Source organism: Lepisma saccharinum, chromosome 21, assembly GCF_977018435.1.
Source record: "Lepisma saccharinum chromosome 21, izLepSacc3.1, whole genome shotgun sequence".
Taxonomy (NCBI): Eukaryota; Metazoa; Arthropoda; class Insecta; order Zygentoma; family Lepismatidae; genus Lepisma; species Lepisma saccharinum.
Window position 1 is genome coordinate 61,870,246 of NC_139249.1, and position 27,042 is coordinate 61,897,287.

General features: G+C 40.6%; 1 long non-coding RNA gene across 3 annotated transcripts in view; it reads right to left on the reverse strand.

Annotated features, from left to right (window-relative positions):
* LOC146004346 (uncharacterized) overlaps positions 1-27,042 on the reverse strand; it is a 145,981-nt gene that overhangs the window by 8,139 nt on the left and 110,800 nt on the right. For 2 of the 3 annotated variants that reach the window (XR_014443918.1, XR_014443917.1), the window contains exons 2-3: positions 3,016-3,292; positions 2,196-2,268 (exon numbers count right to left, since the gene is read on the reverse strand). This is a non-coding gene — a long non-coding RNA (uncharacterized LOC146004346). Of the gene's footprint in view, positions 1-2,195; positions 2,269-3,015; positions 3,293-3,539; positions 3,593-27,042 lie in introns of those variants that run through there. The other variant, XR_014443916.1, reaches the window with a different exon arrangement.

Below are 27,042 nucleotides of genomic sequence, written 5' to 3' on the forward strand. Positions count from 1 at the left end.
GCTCGCCGGTACCTCTAGCCGACCCCAGCGAAGCCATTTTAGATTTTCCTCTCCAATCAAAAAATCGCTCTTTTAAATTCTGGAAAATTATATCTGTTTACGGTAGATATTCGCATTGTTTGATGACTGCGTAAGCCACGAAGCAAGTATCTTGGCAACAGCCAAAGCAAACTACGGGAAGATTCAGTGAATGCTCTAGAAGGAATTACAATCAGGTGTACATTTTCTTATTTAGGAATATCCCAGCGGTTCATCGAAAGGAGATGAAAGTGCTTCGCTGGCGTCGGCCGAAGGTCCAGCCGAGCCTCGAGCCAAAACGTCCTCCATGGAACCCAGGCCTATCCCTTACCCTCCCCTGCCCTTCCCCTTCCCCCTAAGGCTGAGGAACCCTTTGAAAATGGAACCCTAGTTTTACCCCTTTGCAAGACAGGCATTTTAACGAGGGAGGTTTTTTTCCTCTTGACTAAGGGTAAGAACCTAACGCCATTTTTTTTAAGTGGAATCTGAAAAAGATAGTGTTTACTTAGTCACGTTTATTGATGAACTAAAAATAAAATAAAGTTTTCCAATGTTTAATGTACTACATACTACAGTTTTCTTGTTTAATAACATTTAAAGGGAAATTTCAGATGAAATGATTTCGCTAGTGTCATCGACACTGCTGCTCTTGAGTTACACCACAAGCAGCCATTTTGGACAGAACTGTCTACTCTATCTGTCTGAGAATTTACCGCTGGAGCAAGTCGGTTACGAAGTTTCAATAGCGAAACAATTCATTACGTCGTACCTAAAGCCTTAGTACCATGTCCATTAATAATTAGGTTACGCAAATTCCAAATTTTCTTTAAAAACGTTCTTTTCCCTCTATTACAGGAGATGACTAAAATGGCGACACATAAACAGAAGGTCTGCGGTATTTTGAGTCACCAGTTTCTCTTCGTGGCAATTTAATTTAACCATAAACACGAAAGGATCCTCTCCCCACAACAAGCATGCTGTGATGGGTGAAGATACAGTACTTTTAGGGTTACCGGACACTTTACGAAAGATATCCCGCTCTAACTTCTAGCATTGCAAGGTAATGATTTATTGAATTTCGGAATGGGACTTTAGGTGCACCCTATATTCTATATTCCTTTCCCAGATTCTCTGGAGTAAGACAACGCGAACGCGTTCTGTGCACAAGTTGAAGGGTGTGCGCCTCATCCAATGAACGCGCGGAGGGGAGGGGCATCCACGGGAGGGGGCTCATTCGCAGTCCAGTAGTTCCGTAGTAAACATGTCAGCTCGCAAGTTTAGGGGAACTCTGCATTCAGGAGAGCGCCTCATAGTGTTGAATGTGTTCGAGAACAACTTGTTTGAAAACTTTAAAACACATGGCTTTGTTTTTTTTTTACAAATGTTTAAAACAAAGTGTTTGAAACATGTTTTTCATACTTGTTTAAAACTCATTTTGATACATGATGTTTCATGTTTTGTGGTTATTTGCATGTTTTTTGAAAATGAATGTTTAAATTTGTTTTAATTTTTTTTCAGTTCTTCGTAGCATCAAAAGACAAATAAACGTGCAATATTATTTGTTATTTGTGTAAAACAATACACTGGCCATTGTTAAGAATAACAGAAGAAAGCGTTTTCCTTTACGGCCGTTACACCGCGCAGCACTTCGTTGCTTTCATCCCGCACCCTTCCCCACCTAGTCTGGCCCCACCCATAAGCTTTCCCCTCTGCGCGTCGCTACTCCAGAGAATCCGGAAAAGCAGTTCTTCATGACACGTTAACTGAGTGTTCATTGGCATGAAGATAGTGTCTAAAACTTGAATCAGTATTTTAAATAATTATATTCTTGCTGGAAAAATGAATAAAAATAAGGAAAAAACATTAAACGCATCATGGGTTTCGAAGCGAAAATTAATTGCTCACATTTCAATGACATTCATTGAAATGCGTAACCAGGTGTATATATAATATCAGGTAGACAGAGAAAATGCCCAAAATGCGTGGCGGAGTGGTTAGCACTATGCCACGGGTCCCAGTATCGAATCCCGCGTGGACATGGGTGTTCTTTGTGAGTATCCGTTCGTCAATTTCCTCATCCTCATCGTCGCAATTAGCCAACAGTGGCAGAGTAGCGATGCTAAATAACACAAATTAAATTAAATCAAAACAGAGAATATGGAATAAACGGTACTTACCAAGCATTTGCGGTCTCTCATTCCAGAATGCAGCATTTCCCTTCGGTCCGTGGGTCACTGTGCTGTGTTGCCTCTGAAAGATACGAATAAGACAAACATGAACCAAATGCTAGGTAATATATATTATTTATTAAATTTGTTCTCTTCTAAGACATCGTCATAAGCCTCCAGCACCCCTTGCACCTAAGGCCGCACCACTGAGTAGCTCCAGCTTCAATTTTAGATTCACTAAGGCTGTCACTAAAGTTGATGCAAAAGTTAAGAAAAGCCTTGAAACCAAAGGGTCTTCTAAGTGACCATTATTGTTCAATTGCTAATGGTTTGCCCCATTTTCCCTTTACCAATAGCCTGTGATATATCTTCTTTCTCTTTCCACTCCAATTCATTTCTATTTCTTCTTCTGTATCCCTGTCACGTCTTTACTTCTCTTCCCCCCTCTCTCTGTTTATGCCTAGCTTCCAATATTTCTCTTACGTTTTCTCTCTCTTACTTTCTTGCCTACTCTCGATGTTTTTCTTTCCTTACTTCTGCTTCTCTCTCTCTCTCTCTCTCTCTCTCTCTCTCTCTGTCTGTCTGTCGCTCCTTTATTTCTTTCATTCTTTCTACCTCTCTGGCTCTTTCCCTTCCTTTTTGCTTTCTCTTACTTTCTATGATTTCTTTAATATATTTCATTATTCATTCGTTCATTTCTTTCCCCCGATTAAGGCCGTTTATATTCGCCGTTAGAGCCACTTTTGTTTTGCCGAAGGTGAATTTGAAAATCCAATTTGAAAATTTGACTTGCAAATTTAATAAGTAAAACTATAAAATCAATTGTCACCTGCTGCTTGTGCAGTTCTCCTTTGCTGGGTGCTTGCTCTTTGTTCAGTTCCAATTCCTTGGCTTCTCAGAAGACTTCAACTGATGACGTCAAAGCTGGAACTCGAACGTTGCTGTCTCCAGGTTGAATGGTGCTTCTTTCAACTAGTCGAAGCCCTCAAATGTTCACTTCTACCCTGAAGTTGAGAGCGACGATATTTCTTGAAAGCTTGGAAATGTGCCACATCTCACGTGGTCGATACCCCGAGAGAATCTTCTCATCAGCCGTCAGGCATTTTCTGTAAAATAAAAATAAAATATTCCTTTGAACTATCAATTGATATTAATTTTGTTTTCATGTGTGTAGATAATGCTTATAGCAGTGGCATCATTAGTCATATTAACAAAATATAAAGTAAATACAATCTTGATTTTTTTAAAATTTTTTTTTTAAAAAAAAGAGAACATTTCATTGCATTTGGAGCGTCAGAGCTAAAAGAAATTGAGTCATTATTTTATTAATATATATGTATAAACAATCCTCACCTACTGTTCTTGCAGTTCTCATCTTGTTAGTTGCTCTTTCTTCAGTTCCAATTTCCCCCTCCATGTAGGACTGCCTTGACAAGGCGAGGGGCTTAGTAGGGAGGCCATTTTCATCTCATCATTTCACCCATTCTTCACATCCATATCTCACGTTTTTTCACCATTCCATCACGTCATTCATCTCCATATCTTTGACCTCCCTCTAAGAAACTAAGGTAGGGAGGTCATTTTCATCTCATCATTTCACTCATTCTTCACAACCATATCTCACGTTTTCACCATTCCATCACGTCATTCATCTCCATATCTTTGACCTCCCTATAACTAAGGGTCCTGCTAGAGGAGACAACCTCGATAAAAAAAACCCTATCCCAAGGTGTGAGTTGCACGTGCCGATGGATCAGTGTTGGCTGCAGGGGTAGGTGCAGTCGCGAACGTGACCTTGGGGATTTCGGTTTGGTCCTCGAGTAGCCTCCATTTTTGGGGGTAGGCCTTCCTCGGCATAGAGGGCATGTCGAGGCGACAATTTATGGACCCTCCTATATAAAATTATTTTGTATATGGGTACAAAAAACAACTCAAACGGGGGGAAACCCCCAAAACGAACGCGGCCTTCGAGCCCGCTTCAATTAGTGGAAAAGACAAGTAACGTGCCACGTTATCTTGTGATTAGTATTGTGCAGAAGACCGACAGTAACGATGAATCTGCAACAACCAAGAAATATGGAACTGCTACATTAAAGGACTTGTCACCATTTCTGATCAAGAAACAGCTAGACTACGCCGCTGGTTCAGACGTACCAGAAATAAAGAAGCTGCGAAACGAGAGTCTACTTATCCAGACCAGCACAGATCGCCAGACCAACAACCTTTTAAAGTTAAGATCTTTGGGCGACTTCCCTGTTAATGTTGAACCTCACCGTCAACTTAACAGTAGTAAAGGTGTGATTCGCCACTGGGATCTGCTAAATGCTGAGGAGGAAGAGATTCTTCAAGCACCCTCAGACCAACATGTCACCGCAGTGCAGCGAATCAAGACACGAAAGTCCGGAGAACTTGTTCCAACTGCTTCCATTATTTTGACCTTCCAAACGACCACTCTCCCAGATAGGGTACGGGCTGGATATTTGAGACTCAATGTCCGGCCGTACATCCCTAACCCGATACGATGTTTCAAATGCCAGCACTTTGGGCACACTCAGCCTTCCTGCAAGGCCACTACCGCCCTTTGTGGTAAGTGTAGTAAGCCTGATCATGGGACCGAACCTTGTTCTTCAGGTCCCAAATGCATTAACTGCCAAGGCGAGCACCCAGTCTGGCATCGTGACTGTCCCTCTTTCCAACAAGAGAAGAAAATCAGAGAGTTGGTCGTCACAGAGAAAATCTCTGCTGGTGAAGCAAAACAACGTCTCCGTGACAGCATACGCACCAGTTTACCTGTGCCATTCGCTACAGTTGCTGCAGCTGCTCTTAGCCGTCGCAGTGTAGGTGTACAAACCAGCGACGTGTCCACGCAAACAACAACGCTTCCCGTAGTAGCTCGTCCTGCTTCGAGGAAACCAGCAACCACTCCTCGCCCCACAGAGAGAAAGTTAAAGCAGGTACACGGTAAAGAATACTTCCTGAAGACCAGTAGCTCTCCAGTCAGGGTGGCAGCCACCACCCTGAAACTTAAGGCGCAGCTGAAAGCTGCACGGCGGGCGCTCAAAGCACCCGCCCCCACTCCCCCTTCTTCATCCCCGTCGCCCTCTGTGTCCTTACCCGAGGACATGATACATGACGAAGCCGCGGATGAAGAATTTATCAAGGTGACAGGGCCTAGAAATAGAGTACGCCTTAAAAGGTAACAACCATACCTACAGCTATGGCTTATTGTCTCCAATGGAACCTTAACGGTTTCCGTACACATCTCGAGGAACTGCAAATTCTAATATCTGAATTTGACCCTGCCATCATATGTCTCCAAGAGACACATTTTCGTCCAAATGAATCAGTGATTCTGAACGGATACACGCTTTACCGCACCGACAAGCTTCCTGAGGGTCGTCGTGCACACGGTGGTGTTGCAATCGGTGTTCGAGATAACATCCACTCAACGCCAATCTTTCTCACCACCCCCCTCCAAGCTGTCGCCGTGTGGGTCCATCTACCACAGCCAATATCTGTGTGCTGTGTCTACATCACAAGGGAGGACAGATTCTCTCTTGAGGACCTCCTTTCTATATTCGAACAACTTCCGTCTCCTGTAGTTCTTTTGGGCGATTTTAATTCCTACCATTGTTTGTGGGGCTCCGTTCGTACAGAGCCCCGGGGTCAAATTGTAGATCAATTCCGTGAGGCATCAGCTTTAACGTTGCTGAATGATGGGACTCCCACATATTTCAGTCATTCCTCAGGCACATACTCTGCGTTGGACTTGTCCTTCTGCAGTCCCAGCCTTGATCCTACCACATCTTTTAGCGTTCACCCTGATCTCTGTGGGAGTGATCACTTCCCACTCTTTCTTACTCTGGAACATCTTCAGCACTCACGTGAACATCACCCTCACTGGCATCTCAGTCGGGCCGACTGGGGTGCCTTCGAGCGTGCAGTGGACCTTGAAGTCGATCTTGCGTCGACTTTACCACCAATCGACGCCTTAGATGTCTTTGTGTCAGGAGTGCATGATGCTGCACGCACCTCCATCCCACATCCCAGTGGAACTGCGAGGCGACGCCCAGTCCCCTGGTGGACTGCGGATATCAGTGCAGCCATCAAGGACCGCAATCATGCCCTAGATCGATTTAATAGGAACCACACTGCCGCAAACCTTGAGCAGTTCCGCATTAAACGTGCCCGTGCCCATCGGCTCATCCGAGCCAGTAAGAAGGCGTGCTGGGTCCAATACGTGTCTTCTCTGACGAAGCAGGCTTCGTCGAAAGCCGTTTGGACCAAAGTACGTCGCATCCAGGGGCGTGCATCTACTCCTCTGAGCGCTCTGGAGCACGATGGGACGTTGTACACCGATTCCGGAGACATTGCTAATATCTTGGCCACGCAGTTTTCTGATGCCTCTCGCTCTGAAAATTATAAACCACGTTTCCGCCGCGAGAAGGACCGTCAGGAACGACGCCCTCTAATTTTTCGAAGTCATAACACCGAGCCATAAAACTCTCCATTCACTGAACGGGAGTTCGATCAGGCGCTTCGAGATTCTAAGAATACAGCTCCTGGAGTGGACAAGATCCACTATGAGATGCTTCGTCATCTGCCCATTGGAGCCAAAAATTTCCTTTTGGCGGTATTCAACAGGCTTTGGTTGGAGGACTCTTTCCCTTCGTCCTGGAAAGAAGCAATTATCGTTCCCATCCTGAAACCAGGTAAACAACGCACCGCAGCCTCGAGTTATAGGCCTATTGCCTTAACTAGCTGTGTGTGCAAGCTGATGGAACGCATGATCAACAAGCGTCTCACCTGGTTTTTGGAGGAAAACTGCTTAATAAGTAATTTTCAATGTGGTTTTCGCTCCAACCGTTCCACAGTGGACCATCTGGTTCAGCTGGAAACACATATTCAGGATGCATTCTTCAACAAGGAACATTTAGTTGCAGTTTTCTTTGACCTCCAAAAGGCATATGACACAACGTGGCGCTTTGGCATCATAAAGCAGCTCCATTCTTGGGGCGTCCGTGGCCATATGGCGTACTTTATTCAAAACTTTTTATCAGATCGTTTTTTCCGCGTACGTGTTGGGAACTCCTTTTCGGATCTTCACGAACAAGAGAACGGTGTCCCACAGGGCAGCGTTTTAAGTGTGACTCTGTTTGCCATAGCAGTGAACAATGTTATGGCAAACATTCTTTCCCCTGTACATGGCCTCCTCTATGTAGACGACTTCATGATCTTTTGTCGCTCACGGAATCTCGCGTCAGCTTCTCGTCAACTCCAACTGACGATAAACCGTTTGGTTGAGTGGTCCTCCCAAACAGGTTTCACCTCATCCGAGAAATCCGTGTGTGTTCACTTTTGTCGTCAGCGTACATGTCATTTAGATCCTGACCTGTACATGGGGAAGTCTCCCCTGTGCTTCGTGAATGAGGTCCGCTTCCTGGGCCTCATTTTCGATAAGAAATTAACATGGCTACCTCACCTTCGCCAGTTAAAGTTCTCTTGTCTTCGAGTTCTCAACCTTTTACGTGTTTTATCCCATACTTCCTGGAGTGCTGATAGGACGGTACTGCTTCGCTTGTATCGTGCACTCATCAGGTCGAAGCTTGATTATGGATGTGTTGTGTATTCTTCTGACCGCCCATCTAGACTTCGCATCCTAGACACCGTCCACCATGCTGGTATACGTGTGTGCTCTGGTGCTTTTCGGACCAGCCCTATCGCCAGTTTGTACGTAGAGGCATCTGAGCCGTCGCTGTCTCTGCGAAGACAGCGGCTGGTAGTGAACTACTTCCTCCATCTTCGCTCGATGCCTTCACATCCCTCATTTCACACCATCTCAGACGAGAATAGGCTGGCAAGGTATCGGCTCCGCCCTAGTGCCGCTAGACCATTTGGTGTTCGTGCAGACGAGATCCTGTCAGCACTTGGTGTTGACAGTGATCTTCCTGGCGTCTCTCCACTCATTCCGCCTCTCCCTACCTGGGAGTTTCCTGCACCTTCTATCGATTTTTCTTTGACTGCCCTTCCAAAGTCAGAGACACCAATGGTTGTATACCAGCAAAGGTTTTTAGAACTTCGTGCGAAACACCCCAATTTTAATGTGTTTTACACGGATGGGTCCAAGACAGTCGAATCAGTTGGTTGCGCCTTCGTCCTAGACTCTCAAAGTTCCAGTTACTCGCTACATCCTGCCTGTTCCATCTATACGGCAGAGTTGTACGCCATTCTAAAGGCACTGGAATTTGCAGATGTCAACGGTCTGAAGAAGGTCCTTGTGTGCTGTGAATCGACCAGCGTGTTGCAGACTCTGGATTCGCCGTATTCCCGGCATCCAGTAGCGCAACGCATATTCAGACGGCTTGTGTCCTTATCTGCCAGAGCGGATGTACACTTCTGTTGGGTCCCTAGCCACGTAGGCATCCAGGGGAACGAAGCAGCTGATGCTGCCGCCAAGTCTGCTGATGCAGATGGCGACGTTCTCGTCCACCTTTTGCCAGCTAGCGACCTGCAGAATGTGTTCCGTTGTTCCCTTCTTGACACTTGGCAGGCCGAGTGGGTTGCGGAAACGGGGAACAAGCTTCACGCTGTTAAGCCCACCATAGTTGCTTGGCGTTCCTCGTCTCGTCCCTCTCGGCGAGAAGAAGTTATTCTTACCCGCATGCGTATAGGACACAGCCGTCTCACGCATGGTCACCTACTGCAAGGGCTGGACCCTCCGTTGTGTCGTGCTTCTAATGTTAATTTAAGCATCCGACACATTCTCGTTGAATGTGTCGATCTTGCTTACCTTCGACAGACTTTTAACCTTTCCGGCTGTTTGTCATCCCTCTTGGGTGATGACAGCAGTATTTTATCATGTTTTTAGTTTTTTGCGAAGAGCTGGACTCTTCCACCGTCTGTAAGGTGGTTTTTAGTTTGTTCTGACTTTTTAATGTGTCGTGTTTGTCTCGTGCAGGTCTTTTTACAACCTTGCACTTTTAGTTTTTCCCAAGGGGACATTTCCCCGTATACATAGAAGGGTACGAAATGGCCTTAAGTGCCGACGCACCCAGAAATTTTAATTCAATCAATCAATTCAGTTCCAATTCCTTGTCTTCTCAGAAGACATCAACTGGAGAAGTCAGAGCAGGAAATCGAACATTTCTGTCTCCACGCTGAATGCTACTTCTTTCAACTTGTCCAAGCCCTCAAATGCGTCCACTTCTACCCTGAAGATAAGAAGGACGTAGCTCTCAATAGCTGGGAAATCTTTTCAGATCTCACCTGGTCGATACTCCGAGAGAAGCTTTCCATAAGCGTTCAGGTATATTCTGAGAACTAAAAAAACATTCCTTTGTAAAATTCATTTCACACGCTTTGGAGCTATAGTTGATTAGTGATAATCCAGTCGGCCTGAGAAAGCTATAATACTAATCTTTGTAGTAATATTAAAGATCTCATGTACCCTAGTACAACTGAACACTCGTATTGTCATGAAAACCCAAATCTGTGTAACTTGAGTTATTAAAACATGCTTCGGTCTGCGTATAAGCAGCTTCCCTTAACATTCGAATTATTATGTTCAGGCTGCAATAGCACAGCAAATTATAATTTATAAGTGCATTATTTGTTCACGTTCACACACACACACACACACACACACACACAAACAATTCTTATGGCATCCTTTATTATGCGTAATTCGAAATAAGTAGTTTTTCACTTACTGTCCATCATCATATTCTTTCATGGACGAATTTATCGCGAACCTTCTCATTATAAACAAAAATGTATACTGGCAACTGATAACCTGATACAAATGTAATAGTGTTAAAAGTTTGTATGAGGGTACAGTATACTACATTTAGTTATAAGCCACAATTACCTTGCTTTTCCTTTGTGGACAACTCCTGGCTTTTGCTTCTTACTAATAGCGAAAAGCCAATTATTGTGTTATTTACTATTTAGTTACATTTAGCTCAGCCATATTTGTAACGTAAAATCTAAGGAAACGGTTAAGACGTGAGCATTGTTGTACTGGTACATTGTCGTAAGCCATCATTGTAAATGTTACTGCTCGGGTGGACAAATGACATTAGCCTTCAATGAGATTGTTGCAACCTAGAAACGTCCGTTCTGTACATTCTCTGCATACGCCTAGTTCTTTTCGAAACACTTTCTGTACTGAGGAACAAGATTTTGAATTTTCCTGACTACAGATTCGTTGCCTGGATGTTTGACATCCTATCGTACGCTATCCTATATTTTCACTGACTACTCTCTACAGCTGTCGGTCAGCTGTCCGAAAATCCCAAGGCAAGAACGTTGATCGAGTATAATAAATTATAAACAATTTGGGAATTATTAAATATAATTTATGAACTATTTTAGTGCGTTCGAAAATGATCTTCAGAGCATGCAAACGTTTGGTGCGGTAAACTACCAAACTTACCTTGGTGAAACCAGTGCTGAAAAAAGGAACAACGCAGTTTTTTTCTCTCATACACAACGTCACGATATCCCAGTTCTTGACACCCCCGTTCGAGCATAGGTCTGTGGATAGTGTTCACTGCTGCGAAGATATCCTCCCCTAGGTCAGTGATATCAGGGATATATGGTGGACCCGATACCCTGCCTTTGATGTAGGTCCAGACCAGAGTAGCATATCTGAGCAAAAAACAGACTTAAATAAAACATTCAAACGTCCTATCCAACGCCTTGGCAGTACTGTGTTCAGGATGCGACGAATTTCATTGTTGAATTGGGATCCGATGATTCAAATGAATCCGGGTTGTCTTTCTTGTAGCTGAGGCATTGGCCCAGCAGTAACACGTCATTGCTTTTACTTTGTTCTCCAAGAAAGACAATGGCCTGCAGGCGCGTTCACTAGAGATGACACAGAACACATTAATCCTCAGAGATTCACGTTCATGTTCCAAATAAACACCTGCGTTTTCAGTTTCCAGTTCAGTTTTCTGTTATATGGGTAACGAGGAGGAAGATGGCAGAAGGCAAATGGACGGCAAACAGTTTGCTAGAAGACTTCAATGCTCATTGTGAGCAGTTCGAGATGAAAATAAATGTGAAGAAGAGAGAGTCCATGGTTTTTGGGAAGAAAAGAAAAAAAAATTCGAGGCGATAGAACCGAGCAAGTTGACTGACAGATATCTGAGCTGTATCATAAGCAGTAGCATGAGTTGCAAACAGGAAGTCAGAGTGCGAATTGTAATAGCGAAGGAAACCTTTAATAGAAGAAGTGTGTTTTATGGTCTGTTGAGAAAAGAACCACGCAAGAAACCAATGAAGTATTTGCATTTTTTTTGTATAAATTCACTTTTTATGCTTCATTAAAATTCTTAAGCTTAGGGCATGCATTTGGATTACATTGGCAGTTTTGCACTTGATATACGAATGAGTAGGGAATATGTTTCGCTTGTTGAGCATGCAATTACATATATTGAGGGTTCACCTTTCCAGTTTTTTCTAACCGACGTACTTGTGAATCAGTAGTGAAGAAGTTACTACATTCTTTGGTGGGTGGTCAACCACTATACAAACACTGTATATGTATACTTCTCTTAATTAATTCGTTCTCTCTCACATTATAGTATCACCTTTTATTTAATGAACTATTATATATGAATTCTAGAATGTAAAACCATCTTTCCGCCAGTTTCCAGATATCAATATTCAAATAACCAAGAGCTTCTAATATCTACACTTCATAATGCTATCGGTAGCTATATCTGTATGTTATCTTCTGTAATTTCCTTCATAAATAGGAATACCGACACAAGCATGCAAATTATATGTCCGGTGGAGACACTTACTGATTTTGACCCTCTTTAAACTTTAAATCCAGTCCCGATTAGCCTACCTATTCATTAAATTAAATGCTTTTTTCTAAAACAGAATTCCTCCTCCTCTCCATACATATGTATATAGTATATATAGAGGTTGAATTTTGTACGTCCCAAATAAAAAACATTCCTGTCCAACTGAACAATGCTATGCACTATCAAAGCTTATAAGTCCAGTCTTCTCCGAAATAAAAAATCTGCGTACGCCAGCGAGTGTAGGTATGTGTTTATTTAATATCTACATAATGACATCAACATAACAGTAATCCCTTAGCTGGAATTGCTACATAATTTGTCAATATGCTTCTTACGTTATGCAGCAGTAACTTCAATTAATTCTTGTCTACACAAATCCAACTTTTTAAAACAAACAACCACGATTATGTAATCAGAAATAAGGTTTTGGCGCTACTCAAAGGGGACACCCGGGTTTCACGACCCAGGTCGCCGCCACTATTTTCCATCGCTTTCCAAGGAATATAGAGATCGCTTTCCTATCCCTATGCCCTACACCATAGTAGAACAGTTGTTACGCTTCCCGCCAGGTGGCAGTTCGAATGTCAACCATCGCGCTCTGTGGCAAGTCCACTATACGAAAGCAACAGCAGAGAGACAGACAGACGCCAATCAAACATCATAATGTCTTCATACGATATGAACCTCACTGCTCACCTCAAACGTGGCAGTTTTACCTATTTGCTTTAAGTGATCATTGTTCTTCTCTTTCTATCTTCGTAAAATATCTATGCTTGTAATTGTAGTGTATTGATTGGATGGTAATATTTCTTACGTTTCATAACCCATTAACAATATTTACAATTTTATTAAGCGACAGCGTAAAAGGAGTCTAAGAAAATATTTTGTATTGTGATTTCCAAATCTTACCTGTGCATGAACAGCAAGTTCGAAATTCAGAACTTCTCTCAATGAAAACGTTTTCGTATTCTACATTTTAAAGTATCTTCATCTAATGTCATAGATATCAGTTACAACAATGGAAAGATTGTTGGTTCACTTTTTCGTTCTGTAGAGCTAGTAGGGTCGAAATTACAATGAAAAGTGGTTTCAGTTTAGCCTTCTTTGACAAAATATGACTTTGGCTTTGTGCAATTTTTTTTTCTATCGAGCTCCATTCTTATTGGAATTATTTTTATAATATTGAATGTTAATGTCTTTGGTTAATTGTTTTTGGAAAATGTCGCAAAATGCGCAGTGCAAATGTGTCATACTATGACAGTTTAACATCAACAGAGTCTACATAGAACAACTGAATAAGCCCATATTCTATCGGCTTCGCTCTACGATTAACATCTACAAAACCACTTGACAAATAACGATGCAAATATTACCCGTGTCAATTCAAATTTTGAAATTCGTCATCATATAGAACAATAATTTAGGAAAGGTCCAAATCTTTGTGTTAATGTCTTTTGCCTAGGGACATGCATTTGTCACTGTTGATCCACGTGTGTAAATTTTTATGACTAAAAAGTTATATATTTTCGATCATCTATCTTATGTTTTGATCCAGTTGAAAATTTATTCTACAAAAAATGGCTGTATCTAACACAACGACATGCAATGTGTCCCTAACGTTGTATTTCGTATACTGGTTATACAGGGTGACCAAGCGTTCATCTACCATTTGGATTCTCCTAGTGCTCATGTGGCCCCAGAGTAGGGATGACGCGATGTGCGCTGAAGTGTTCAGGGAGGGGCGCCATTTCAGTAAACATAAAGCGTTGGTCGGCTGCCTTTGCTGTTCCGACATTTTTCAAGAATAGTGAATCTGTAGTCATGACGCCGCTACTGTTTAGACGGCACTTCAATATTGGAAGACATGAGAGGATACCCGATCGCAGCATCTTCATCAACTGTCAATTAGGAGGACAGATGCAACCCCCCACAATTTTTGACACTTTTGCCCCCCGCACTATGATAAACTTTATTAACGAGGGAAAGTAAACTGTATTTGTCCCTCCCCCCCAGTTTTGGTACTTTGCCCCCATAGTTGTGGAACCCATTCGCCGCCATTGCAAACTGGGTGAAGATGTTTCGCGCAACAGCTTCTACGTTGGACAAGAGACCGTACTGGCACCCAGAGCGCAGAACTTGTCATGTGGAGGATCCGAAAGTTCGACTTGGATAGTTTTATCGGTCTTTCGTCTGGGCGTTGGTTGCGAGACTTACGCTCTGGAACTTGGGGTGGGAGAGTGAATGTGTTGTGCTTGTGCAGGAGGCCGACCACGGCGAGCCTCTCTGTAGAGAGCAGGACTTGTCATATGGAGGATCCAAGTTCGCAAGTCGGTTGCAAGACCGACATTCTTACATGGGATGAAAAATTACGAGTGAGCGAGTGCACACTGGTGTTATTTTCAAAACATAGCAATGTTTCTTGTGTAGTGACAAATGACATACATTCGTGTTTCAGATCTTATCAATAAATTTGATCAATGATTGAAGATGCAGTAAATGTTTCAAAATGGTAGATGAACGCTGGGTCACCCTGTATTAAACAATGTTTTCAGTTTACATCAGTGCTAGAATTGAGAGGGAATACGGGGGATGGTTCCCCCCCCTAATACCAAGGCCCAGGCTAGGATTCGAACCCGGGATCCCTGGCGTCGTAGCGCGATGTGTCAACCACTCCGCCACGTGAAGTTGCTTATATTCCATGCATTTTACCATGATATTGTATCATCAGCAAAAAGTATTGTTTGAGAGACTGGTAAAGTTTCTGGTAGATTATTTATGTAAAGTAAAAATAAAACTGGTCCAAGAATTGAACCTTGCGGTACACCTATTGTGAGGATGAATTTATGTGATTTAATTCTGTTAATATCCACGTACTGACATCTGTTATTTAAATTGGAAGCGAAGGAGTTTTTTGCTAAACCTCTGATTAAATTGTGGTCCAATGTATTTAGTAAAATGTCATGGTGTACTTTCGTGAAATCAAGACATAAACCACACCCACGCATTTTCTTGTCCCTCGATTTTATTATGTTAAAGATGGAAACGAGAATGTAGAAGCTACAATGAAGGAAGACGGAGAGTTGCTGTGAAGAGGAAGGAAACAAGGGAGAAATTATTGTTTGTATCAAATGTAAGGAAACGAGACACTAGATGTGCGCAGGAATAAGAAAGGAAAAATATATATCAATAAGCGAAAGGGAAGAAAGCTACTTATGTAAGAACTGCAAGAAAGAAAGGTTGAAAGAAAAACAAAAGAAGACAGAAGAAATGAATGTAATATAATTGTTTCAAAGAATGTCAATGCAGATGGAAGCCAACGCCCAAAGAATTGAAGAGAATAACAGAGAGTTAAAGGAGAAGTTTGGTGAAATTAATAGAAAGGTGGAAGAAAAGTTAGAAGAAAACAGCAGAGAATTGAAAGAAAAGCTGGGGGATGTACAAAAGAATAACTGAGGCATGCGAAGAAAATAGGAAGGTATTAGAAAAGAAGATAGAAGATACAACGTTATTATTGGAAAAGAGAAGTTTGGAAACGAATAGAAGGATTGAGAATGAAGTACTGAAACTCAGAAAGAAAATACAAGAATTGCAGAGAAATACAAGAAAAATTAGAAGCGACAAATAAGAAGACATTTCATTGAGAAAGAGAAATTAAGGAAAATGAGAATCGTGTGAATGCAGCATTTTCTAGGATAGACGAGAACGAAAGCAAAATTGAATTTTTAATGGTGTTAAATGAAGAAAGAAACATGGAAATAAATAGTAAGATCGAGAAGGAATCTGTAAAGATTAGGGAAGAAAATGCAAAGAATACATGCAAAGAAGGAATACATAAGCAATTAGAGGCGAAAATCTTGAGTAAAGAAAGGGAAACCGATAGAAAGTTGAACATAGCAGTATATAGAATAGATAAGACTGAGAAGAAGATGGAAGAAGTAGAAAGAAAGTTTGGGAAGCTGTCCGTTAAAGATAGGAACAGAAAGCCCAGTCTTCTAGAAAAACAGGAGGAAGAGACTTACATTAAGAAAAAAATAAGAGAAGATAGCTCAAACGACGATTCGACGACAGAGGAAGAAGAGAAGTATAAGAGATATAGAAAAACAGAACGGCTCAAGAAAAGGAAAAGGAAAGTAGCGAAGATGGAAGAAATAAAGAAAGACTGCTAGATATATTGGGCAATGAATTCTCAAGGGACGAGAATTATAGGACCAGGATCCCTAGGCCACAAGAATTGCAGCATCTTCTTAAATTCAACGGGAACATATCTGATAAATGTCCTAGAAAGTTTTTAAGGGAACTAACAACAAATGTCAGACAAATAGAAGATTGAATCTAGAGTCAGTAGAAGAAGAAAGACTAAATGTTCCTATGGATACTGTGAACAGCGAAATAGAGAGAGAAGAATGCATTGGCAACCTCAATTTAATGTACGGACAGATGAAGGCAGTGCCAAATGATATATGTGAAGAAAGTGAAAGTGAAACGAATAAAGAAGACAATAAATACACTGCATATGTTGAAGAAATAAAAAAGGTTGATGAATGCCAAGATATCTCCAAAGAAGAGAGGAAGGAGCTTCAAGAATTTTTGTTGAAGCATAGGAATTTGTTCAGAAAAGAGTCAGGACTCACAAGAGGGTATTCCTACGAAATAGAAGTAGATACAGAAATACCTATAGTATCTAAACAGGCTCCGATACATTTTGCGAGAAGAAAAGCTGTAGAAGAAGAACTTCAGAAATGGATAAGATGGGAAATTATAGAAGATTCAAATAGCATACATGTAAGCCCTATGCATGTAGTCAACAAAGGAGTTAGACCAGTCTTAGACTTGAGAGAACTAAACAAACAAGTATTACTTCCAAGAAACCAGGTGGATAGAATAGATGAGATGGTACACTCATTTGCAGGAAACAGATACTTTACTTCTTTTGATTTGACCCTGGGATACTTTCCAGATCGAGAAGAAGTCAAGAAAGTATACAGAATTCAGATACGGCTCAAGATTTTGCCATATGGTTTAAATTCATCTGTTTCGGCATTATGACTGCATTAAACAAGATATTTGGGATAGAAACTAAGAATTGGTTAGCCATATATGTAGGTGATATGTGTATCCACAGCAAAAATTGGGATTCCCATATAAAAAGGATAAATTGGGTATTGACCAAATAATTAGGAAAATTCAGGATTAACAGTGAAACTAGAGAAATGTTCTTTTGTCAGAAAGGAAGTTACATTTTTAGGACATATTATCTCCTGCGGGGCCTCCCCGATGGCGTAGTGGTAGCGTCTTCGCCTTGTAATCAAGGGCTCCCGAGTTCGATACCCGGTGGAGGCACATAGTGTTTCGGATCCCACTTTAAACTGTAGGTCCAGTCCCAATTAGCCTTACTGTGCATAAAGTGAACTTAAAACACCAAATCAATCCAATCCAATCCAAATCTCCGGCGGAGAAATTAAGCTATGTACAGACAAGGATGAAGCGATAAGACTTTTCCCTAAGCCAGTTACGAAGATAAAATTACAGATATTTCTCGTAATGTGTAATTGGAGAAGCAAATTTATTAGGGATTTTGCACAAAAGGCAAGACCATTGTATGAGCTATTAAAGAAAACCAACAAGTGGAACTGGGGAAAAGAAGAAGATAAAGCTTTCGGTGTACTGAAGATCGATTATCCTATATTTATATACCTTTGCAAATGATATTAATCAACTACACAAAAAAGGAGATCCAGTGTCGCATGTGACAGTTGCACAATTATTCCAAAAGTTGAGCAGCACGACGCTCCGGCCGCCTTTACTACCGCTATCCACCGGGCTACCCTTTATTTGAGGTTGAGTAACACCTAGAGTCGCTTTATGCAGGGACAAGGCCAGACAAGTTTCGACCTTAGATCACCCGCCGTGAGAATCGAACTCGGCTCTCCCGCCTGACAGCCAGACGCCACCGGACGTTTAGTTTTAGTAATGCCAAAATGACCTTCATGCAGTAATTTTAGAAACTTTTCTCTTAAGTTTAATAGTACAATTACTTTATGTCCTAAAAATACTAATCCACTTTCTACATGAATATCACTACGTAATTTATAGTACAATTTTACATCATCTGGCACATGTTTCTTTTCCACTGGCCAACCATTTCTATGGTACTCCATTATTTTACAAAGAAGTGGATCATTTTTGGTGTGTTCACAAAATTCTTGTTTTCGTGGCTCACTTATTTGCAAATGTGTAGTTACACAGTTCAGGCCCGTAGCTAGAGAGGGGCAGGGGGCAACTGCGCCCCTGAGAGCCTGCTCTGCCCCCCCCCCCTGAGAGCCTGCTCTGCTCCCCTGTGAAAAATACAGAACACATTCCTACCTGGAATTCTCACTAATCTTTACAATTATATCATGTGTTACTCTAGCAACATTACAAAGACACTTATTGATTTTGTGATTTATTAGGGTGTATGGGACTCCGTATAATGTCGTATCAGGATTGGTGGGGGGGGATTCCCTTCCAGATGAGATTTCGGGAAATGATTTCACAATTTTCAGTATCTAGAACAGTTGTGACATTTTGAGTAGTATTGTATTAAAGGTGCCTAATGTGTTTGGATGTTTTTTCTTGGATGTGTTGCTATGAACTTTGAATTGCTTAAATTTTTGTTTCCCAAGTCTATCTTCTGGTAATAGTGTGGTAGAGAGAGGGAGTGGATATTTGATTTTTGTTACTTTGCGTTGCTTTTCTGCCACTTCTAGCTAATCGCAACAATGAAGGATGACGTGAAATTGTTGAAGAGACACTCATAAACAGTGCCGCAACTACAGGGGGTAGGGGGCAGGGGGCATTGTCCCCACCCCCTGACCTTGGACAGAAGTCCATTCTAGGGGAAGCAAACATTTAAGTAAAAAAACAATACTAGGAGAATCTAAGAATAGCAGGACAATTGGATACTCATGATTAAATTAGTTTTTACGTGTTCCTTGTATTTTTCTACCAAACGGCCAAGGGCACTTGCAAGGGGCACAGAGAGGCAATTGCCCCCCTCGATTTCAAATTTTATACAAATAAAAAAACATTTCGTAAAATTTTCTTGCTCGCTTCGCTCGCAATCTCTGCTGTTCCTATAGTCCAAGTTCAGAGCCATAGCTATGGGGCGGCAGGAGTCGGCCCTGGGAGCCTAACGATCTATATGAAAAAAGAATGTTACAGAGAATGCCTTTTATTATTGCACCCTATTAAAACAATTTCTTTCTATGAAACTTAATATCAAATATTAATGATGGCACTGTAATCCAAGAAGTCAATCAAGGGATTCCTATTTGTTTGTCAGGTGTCAAAACATGTATTTAAACTATAATATGTATAATACAATTCACACAATATTTTGCAAAATGGTTAACGTAACCAGTTGGCAAACGTTGTCTGTAGTGATGCAAGAGTCTCCCATTTGAGAAAAATAGAGTCCGTGGTGGACTAAGGGACCCATGTTTTAATGTTTTAGCAAGTACAAAAAAAATGTATTAGCTAGAAATGTTTACACAATTCATCAAAGTGTAGATAATATGTAACCATCACTATTTAATGAATTCTATTTTTCTTGCATAACACAACACAATGGCGTTGCTGGATTCTCGTTAGATTCCTTTGTGCGTAAAAATCTTGCATACTGGAAACTAGAGGGAATCATTATGAAGCATGATTTATAAAGGGCTCCCTTAATCAGTTCTGCAGAGAGGCCCAAAGTTGTTGGAGCATATTAATCATCTATTAACATTATCGACCTGTAAATATCAAATAGATACAGTCCCTATTAGCCTACCTAGGTATTTATGTCATATTCTTTGGCAATTTGGAAAGGTCATTATCGAAATATTGCTATTTGATGTTGCTCGAAGTTCGTTTGTTCGTTGAAGTTTCAAGATATCATCCCTTTTCTGTTACTTATCTCTTTTGGGGGAGGGAGCAAGTGCCTCTGTGTACCCTGTTATATCTGCCAATGCGACACAATATATTAAAAATTTGCCCCCTCTAGGGTTGACTTCGCCCCCCCCCCCCTACAAAGAATTCCTGGCTACGGGCCTGGTTACACTGTGGACAACTTCTGTTAATAATGGATCACTCTGCAGTTTGTACTTTATGAAAGATCTAGACAACAAGTCTACAATGTGATTTTTGCACCTGGAATATACTCTACATTCAGATTATACTTTAATAACCTCACTTTAATTCTTTGTAACCAATTTAACATAACATTTGCTACCGTACTTCTGCATTATAGATACTAATGGCTTATGATCTGTATGAATTTCAGTTTGTCTGCCATAAATGTAATAATGAAACTTTTCTACTGCAAATAGAATTGCTAACATTTGTTTTTCTATTTGAACATATGACTTTTCAGTTTCTGTTAGACTGTTCAGCAAATGCTGATCTACCACCTAACCCGACAAAGAGAGATGTAGCAGAGTACCTAGGTACATTATTATACATGAAGATTATAAGACACTACAGAAATAAAAAGAACATACTTCTACACAAGAAAATCACAAAGAGAAAACAGATGACGAAATACCTATATATAGTGCGTGTGTGCAAGTAAATAAAAATAATAATAATATGCATGTACGTATTATTACTTAGTTTGGGCCCTTTTTTATTATTATTATTAATTCACAGGAAACAGTTTTTAATCATATGTGGTCTTACTTTGCTTCTGATCATCAATCAGTGAATCATATACTGCCCTACGAAAGTGTTTGTAGTTCAGTTGTTTTATTTCGTTCGGTAGTGCATTCCAGATTTTAGGTGCCACGTAACTAAACGAAGATTGCGAAACAGAAGTTCTGCAGCGAGGTATATGGAGATTAGCGGCGTTTCTGGTGGAGTATGAATGCGTTTCCGTCCTGGCTTTAAGCTTTACACTCAGATAGTCCGGGATGTTTTTATTTATAACATTGCAAGTAATGCAGGTCATGTGCAGTTCTCTCCGTCTTGCCACGTTGAGAATTTTGTGCTGATTAAGCACAGGTAGAACGTGTTCGTGATTTTTAAATCTGTAGACATACCTCATGCGTGCATTTTGGGCTTTCTGAGTTTTGCCTGAGAGCCTTTTTGTGATTCTTGGCCCGTAAGCAACGTTGCAATAATCGAAAAGAGGATATATTAAAGATTGGACCAAATTTAATTTAATTTTGGGTGAAATAAAGTCAACAAGCGTGTTAAGGCACTTAAGAACTCAAGAATATCCTCTACCACACTGTTTCAGTACATGTTCAGACCAGTCTAATTTTTGATCCATGGTCAAACCCAAATTTCGTATTGTTTGTGTTCTGCATTTCAATTAATATTTTGCATTCGCTGAGATTAATTTATTTCAGTAGATTATTGTTTCCGATAATACGAGTAGTAAATGTAGATTTATTTGAATTTAGAACTAAGCCATTTGATTCACACCAGTTGCTTATATTTTTCAAGTCCTGATTTAATAGTGTAATTGCATTTTGTAAATTAAATATATCTGTCGATATATACAATTGCGTGTCATCGGCATAACAGTGCACATTACAATATTTCACTGACGTAATGAAGTCAGCAGCTGCTAACGTGAATAAGAAAGCACCCAGGATTGAACCCTGAGGGACGCCAGAATTCACTAGCAGAGGTGATGACAGTCTATCTGTTAATACACACTGTTGCCTTCCACGGAGATACGTCTCGAACCATTTGAGTGCTATTGGGGAAAATTTGTAATACTGTAGCTTTTCAAGAAGTAGTTTGCGTGGTAGCGTGTCAAAAGCTTTGCTGACGTCAAGTAAAACTAAATTTGTCCATTGAATGAAAAATATCGTCGGTCACTTTCAGGAGAGCAATTTGCGTGCTATAGTGAGGACGAGAACCGGATTGTTGCGGGGGAAGAATGTTACAGTCGCCAATGTACTTTCGAACTTGATCGTTTACTATTTTTTCAATGGTTTTTGAGAGTACCGGCAAAATACTAATGGGGCAAATATCATTTACAGAGCTCGGGTTCTGTTTCTTAGGTAAGGGAATGACCTTTGCCTCCTTCCATGAATGCGGGAAACAGCCTGTGATGAGGGAATAATTAATGATATGCGTTAATGGTGGAAGGATTTGGGGAAGTGAGAGTTTTATCATTTTTACAGATATGCCGTCAACTCCGGATCATCGGATCGGAGCTCCATACTAACCCCAACATTAAGATTCTCTTCTTTAATTATTATACCTTGTTTTTCAAGGCTTTCCTTTAATTTAGGTTTCAATGCATGAGGTACTCTTCGTGGAGGCTTGGCGACTGGTCTCACATTTTCATCTGTTGCTAATCTTAATTTACCTGAGCATTTACCTACTCCTTCAAAAACATCTTTATTATTTTCAATGAACTCAATTTTGTCACTTGTGGATACTTGATTAACCTGCACTTTTTTTACTAGATTTAGGCTGACACATGCATTTACATCTAGTATTGGCTTACATTGCCTGAACTCATCCTTAATTATTACAAATTCTAACTCTGTTTCAGACCATTGTGATGCACAGCTTAACTTTGAAACACCTAATGGACGAATCTTTGCACGTCCATAGCTTTCTATGGCCACTTTTGTTGGCCTTAGCTTGTCTTTACTTTTGATTTTATTTAATACTCTTAGTGGCATTATATTAACTTCAGCACCTGTATCTAGCTTGAACTGAATTTCCTCATTTTCTACCTTTATTTTTTTGAACCACTCATTACAATTTTCTTCTTTATTATAGGTACTTGCACACCTACTTGCTGCAAACACAGATGTAACACTTAGCACCTCAACATCACTATATGACGTGTCATCTTGCAATTCCACATATTTTACTTGTTTCACTTTACATCCAACTGCAAAATGATTATACCCACTACATTTGTTACAACGCTTACCAAACGCTGGGTATGATGCCTTTTTATGCTTATAACCACACTTCTTGCACTGATATACTTCATCTTCATTTTCCTTATTCCTGTTGCTCTTATTCTGGTACGACTTTTTAAGATTCACGTTACCTCTCACTGGACGAGCTTCTTCTTCCTTACGGGCTTTCACGACCATAACAACATTCATACCGGGATTCTTATTCTGAATCTTGGTTTTTGTTGCTTACTTCTTTCTGCTGCACGCCCCATTTCCACGGCTTTTTCGAGTGATAAGTTTCCCTCTCGTAACATTCTTTCTTGTAGGCTTCTGTCATTAACACTTAACACTATGCGATCTTGCACAACGCTATCTGTTTGGTCTCCAAAATTACATGAATTTACAAGTTATTTAAGACCATTTACAAAATTATCGAAGCACTCTCCTTCACTTTGCACACGAGAGTTGTAAACATACCTTTCCAACACAGTAATTTTTCTGGGATTTGCGTAATTTTCATACGCCAGCAAAACGTGTTCATAATTACTCTTGGATTCTTCCGACAAATTAAAAGTACTCAGCAAGTCAACAGCTTCCTCACCTATTATACACGTATTAAGTAATATAACAACAACAACAACAAAAGGACATCCATATTTCGGATTGAGATCACCAAGAGGATAATGAAGTAAAACCTATCACAGGAAGATCAAGAAGGAGACACTAATACACAAGACAGTGATACGGCAGAAATAAGAAAAAGGTTACGCCTCCCCGGAGAAAGGCAAAGGATAACACTGCAAGGACTCGACCCAGGAACCAACAGAATTTAACCCAGATTTTTCTTTTTCGTTTTTTCTTAAACTGTAATCTTACACCCCATTCTTTATTCTCGTTACTAAACAATCTGCAAACCTCTCACAATTCTCCATATTTCCACTACCGAACATACTAAAGTACCCGATACTTCCCAGGAAATCCCTCCCTACCTCTTTCCTTCCTGATGATGTCCCGGGTACCAACCGCCTAGACTACCGATGTTCATCCCAGTCCGACCAACTCTTGCTGGTCTCCCGCAAGTCTCCCTGTATCAAGCACCACTCGCTCTTTCATATCCCTTCCTAGTATTAATACTTACATCTCAAAACCAATAATACTCTCACTATCTCAAACATAACATACTAGAACATAGACCCTGCTTAACATTCATAGAATCGTGTTAATGTCTATCCCTCATCTCATTCATCAACACTAATGCACACGACATACAATAAAACTTACGTAATTTCGTATCTGTGTTCATAAATAATATTAATGTTAAACACTAACACATATTTACTTCCTACTATTACTAACCTTTATCTTAATCTTCTTACCTTGTAGAATGATGTAAAACCAACTTTGTTCCGCAAAACAGAACAAATTTGGTTCTTCACACTGGGGCATTCATGCCAAAGTCACAATGAATTATTGTAATAAAAAATGGAAAATAAAGGATGAATCAAAGATAAGCGGGGGAATCGTAAAAAAATTGCTGAACTGACGCCCCGGGTTAATTTTCAGGTATCAGAGTATAAGCACATACCTCCGAAAGTAGTTTGACTCCTTTTTTTTTATCCATCCGTATACAAAAAAAATAATAATCTTTCTATGTAACCATATGTTGTATACTATTTAGGAAAATAAAATTCTTATGTTGTCCATTAAGTAATATGGTAACTTTTACGTCACTCGATTTCGTGTTATGTCCTGCTGCTTTCATATATACTATTTCGAAGTTTGTCGAGAGCGACGCCGGTTTTCACTCAGATTACCCGAAAGCTGCAATTCCTTGGGAACCTTAACCGATTCCATGACGGTGAACAATAATCACACGTAGGCACATCGGTTCGCAACGTTTCCACACGACTGCGTCATGTGTCGACGTCTTGCTATTATTATAAAGACTAATCGTTAACTTAACAACGTACTTTATTGTATAACACGAAGTATGACAACAACAACTCAAGAAGTTAGAAGCAACAATCTTGGTTACAAGGACCATTCACTGTCGGCCATGTTGCCATCAACAGTGGTGCCAGTTCCTCTGTCTGAAGGCACTGTTCACTACACATATATTACAAATACATTCCGCCACTGTTAATGAGTAATATGAACTGATTAAACCTAAAAAAATATTTTAAAATGCACATAAGTAAGGGTTATACATAATATTAGCTGTAAATGAAAGTGATGTTATCAGAATGACTGCGATTTTCTTTAATCCCTTTCCTTGAGTACTAGTGCTAAATGACAGAAAGTTGAGAGAACTGTTTTTATGGGGAAATCATGAAAATGTAGTCAATATAATCGGATGAACAGAATTGTGACAAGTTCATGACTAACTGTTTAGACTACTGATAAATGCAGGAACACTATTCAGTGATGCATTCACTAGTGCATCAGTATTCACATGTAGTACGTTTGACTGAAAATATTACGTAACTCCCGAATAATTAATTTGCCATGCATTCCAAACTTGGCGATGACTGCGTTCATGCTGCCAAGGGGTCATGCGCGGGGATTGTCCCGGCAAAATGCACGAGGAAGCGATTCTGGTCACGCAGTGTAGTTGGCTAGATGCCAGCTGTATCTCATCCTCAACTAATTAATGTCATTCATGGTATTTTCCTGTTGCCTTGAGCCCAGGGGTCCTGGGGTTCAAACCCTTGTCTCAGGATGTGCAGTGGCGTAACTACAGGGGAGCGGGGGGGATTTCCCCCCAATCTTGGACGTAAACTAATTCTAGGGGGCCAAACAATGAATTAAAGAAAAGCTAGGCTAGCAGAATGCAATAGTAGCAGGACGGAATGATACTCAAGATTGAATTAATTTTCATATATTTCATGCATTTTTCTGCACGAGGGTTGGGGGGACAGAAAGGAGCAATGCCCGTCCTCGATTTCAAATTTTATACATATAAAAATACGTTTCGGAAAATTCTCTTGCTCGCTTCGCTCGCAATACCTGCTTTCTTTAGTCTTATCAAGTTCAGAGCCGTAGTTAGTAGGCAGCGGAGTCGAACCTGGGCACCGGAAGTAGGAAACGTTGTAAACGATAGAATGCCGTGGAATTCCGTGGAACTATTCTGCACCCTATTATATCAATATTGTTTCCAGTTTGCAAAAATTGGATCTGAAAATTTTCTTCTGCAATGCATTGTAAGAGAGAAAAGCAAGACCAAATATCAGGCTTTGCGGGTACGAAGGGCGAACTCAACGAACGTGCATTGTGAGGCAAATGCGTTTCAAGTTGTCAGGCACAGTGCGAACTCCACAAAAACGTGGTAACATTAGATCGGAATGTTTCATGCGTGATTTCCAAAGTTTTTTTTGTGGAATTTGCACCCCAAGCTTGACATCTTGAAACGCATTTCCCTCACAATGCATTTTCATTGTCGCACAGTGTTATCATCTACACGTTCCACATATCCGCAGCAGTTCAGATAGATTTAATTTATTATGGAATGGATATTAGTTTCTCTCGGTTTAATCTGTTTTTAATCTACCATACGTCGCATTGCTTTCAAGATGCAATAGTAAGTACGAACATCCGGTGTTTTTGTCGTTGCTGGTTGCACCTGATTTACGATCTTGACGGTGTAACGATAGTGCACTTAGTGTATGTCGTTTGTGACAACGCGCGCGCTATGGTTCTGTTATTCACGACTTTGCAAATAGAAAAGCTAGAAAAGTTCATTTGTAAGCTTTCCAACTTAAAGGGGGAAAAGGTACAAAGTGAATAGTGTAATCATGAAGAAATCGTGGTTTACGAGGCGTACATAATTCTACATACATAGTTTATTGTAGTGATGAAGTGAAGATATGTTACTTCAAGTACTACGTTCTGGAAAATGTAAATAATTATGTACAGTATAAATAGTCATGAAGAAATAGTGAAACAAAATAGGAGAGCTGAGAGTTCTGCATGTCGGCAGAAACTATGCTGAGTAAATGCAAGAGATATTTTTTATTATTGGGCTTAATTTAAATATATATTGGGATGTAAGCGGTGATTTTCCACGTAGTACACCCTGGACTGCATTTTGCAGACAAACGAGGCTCTGGCGACTGGCCCCATGGCCAGTATAATTCTGTGTGTAGTCCT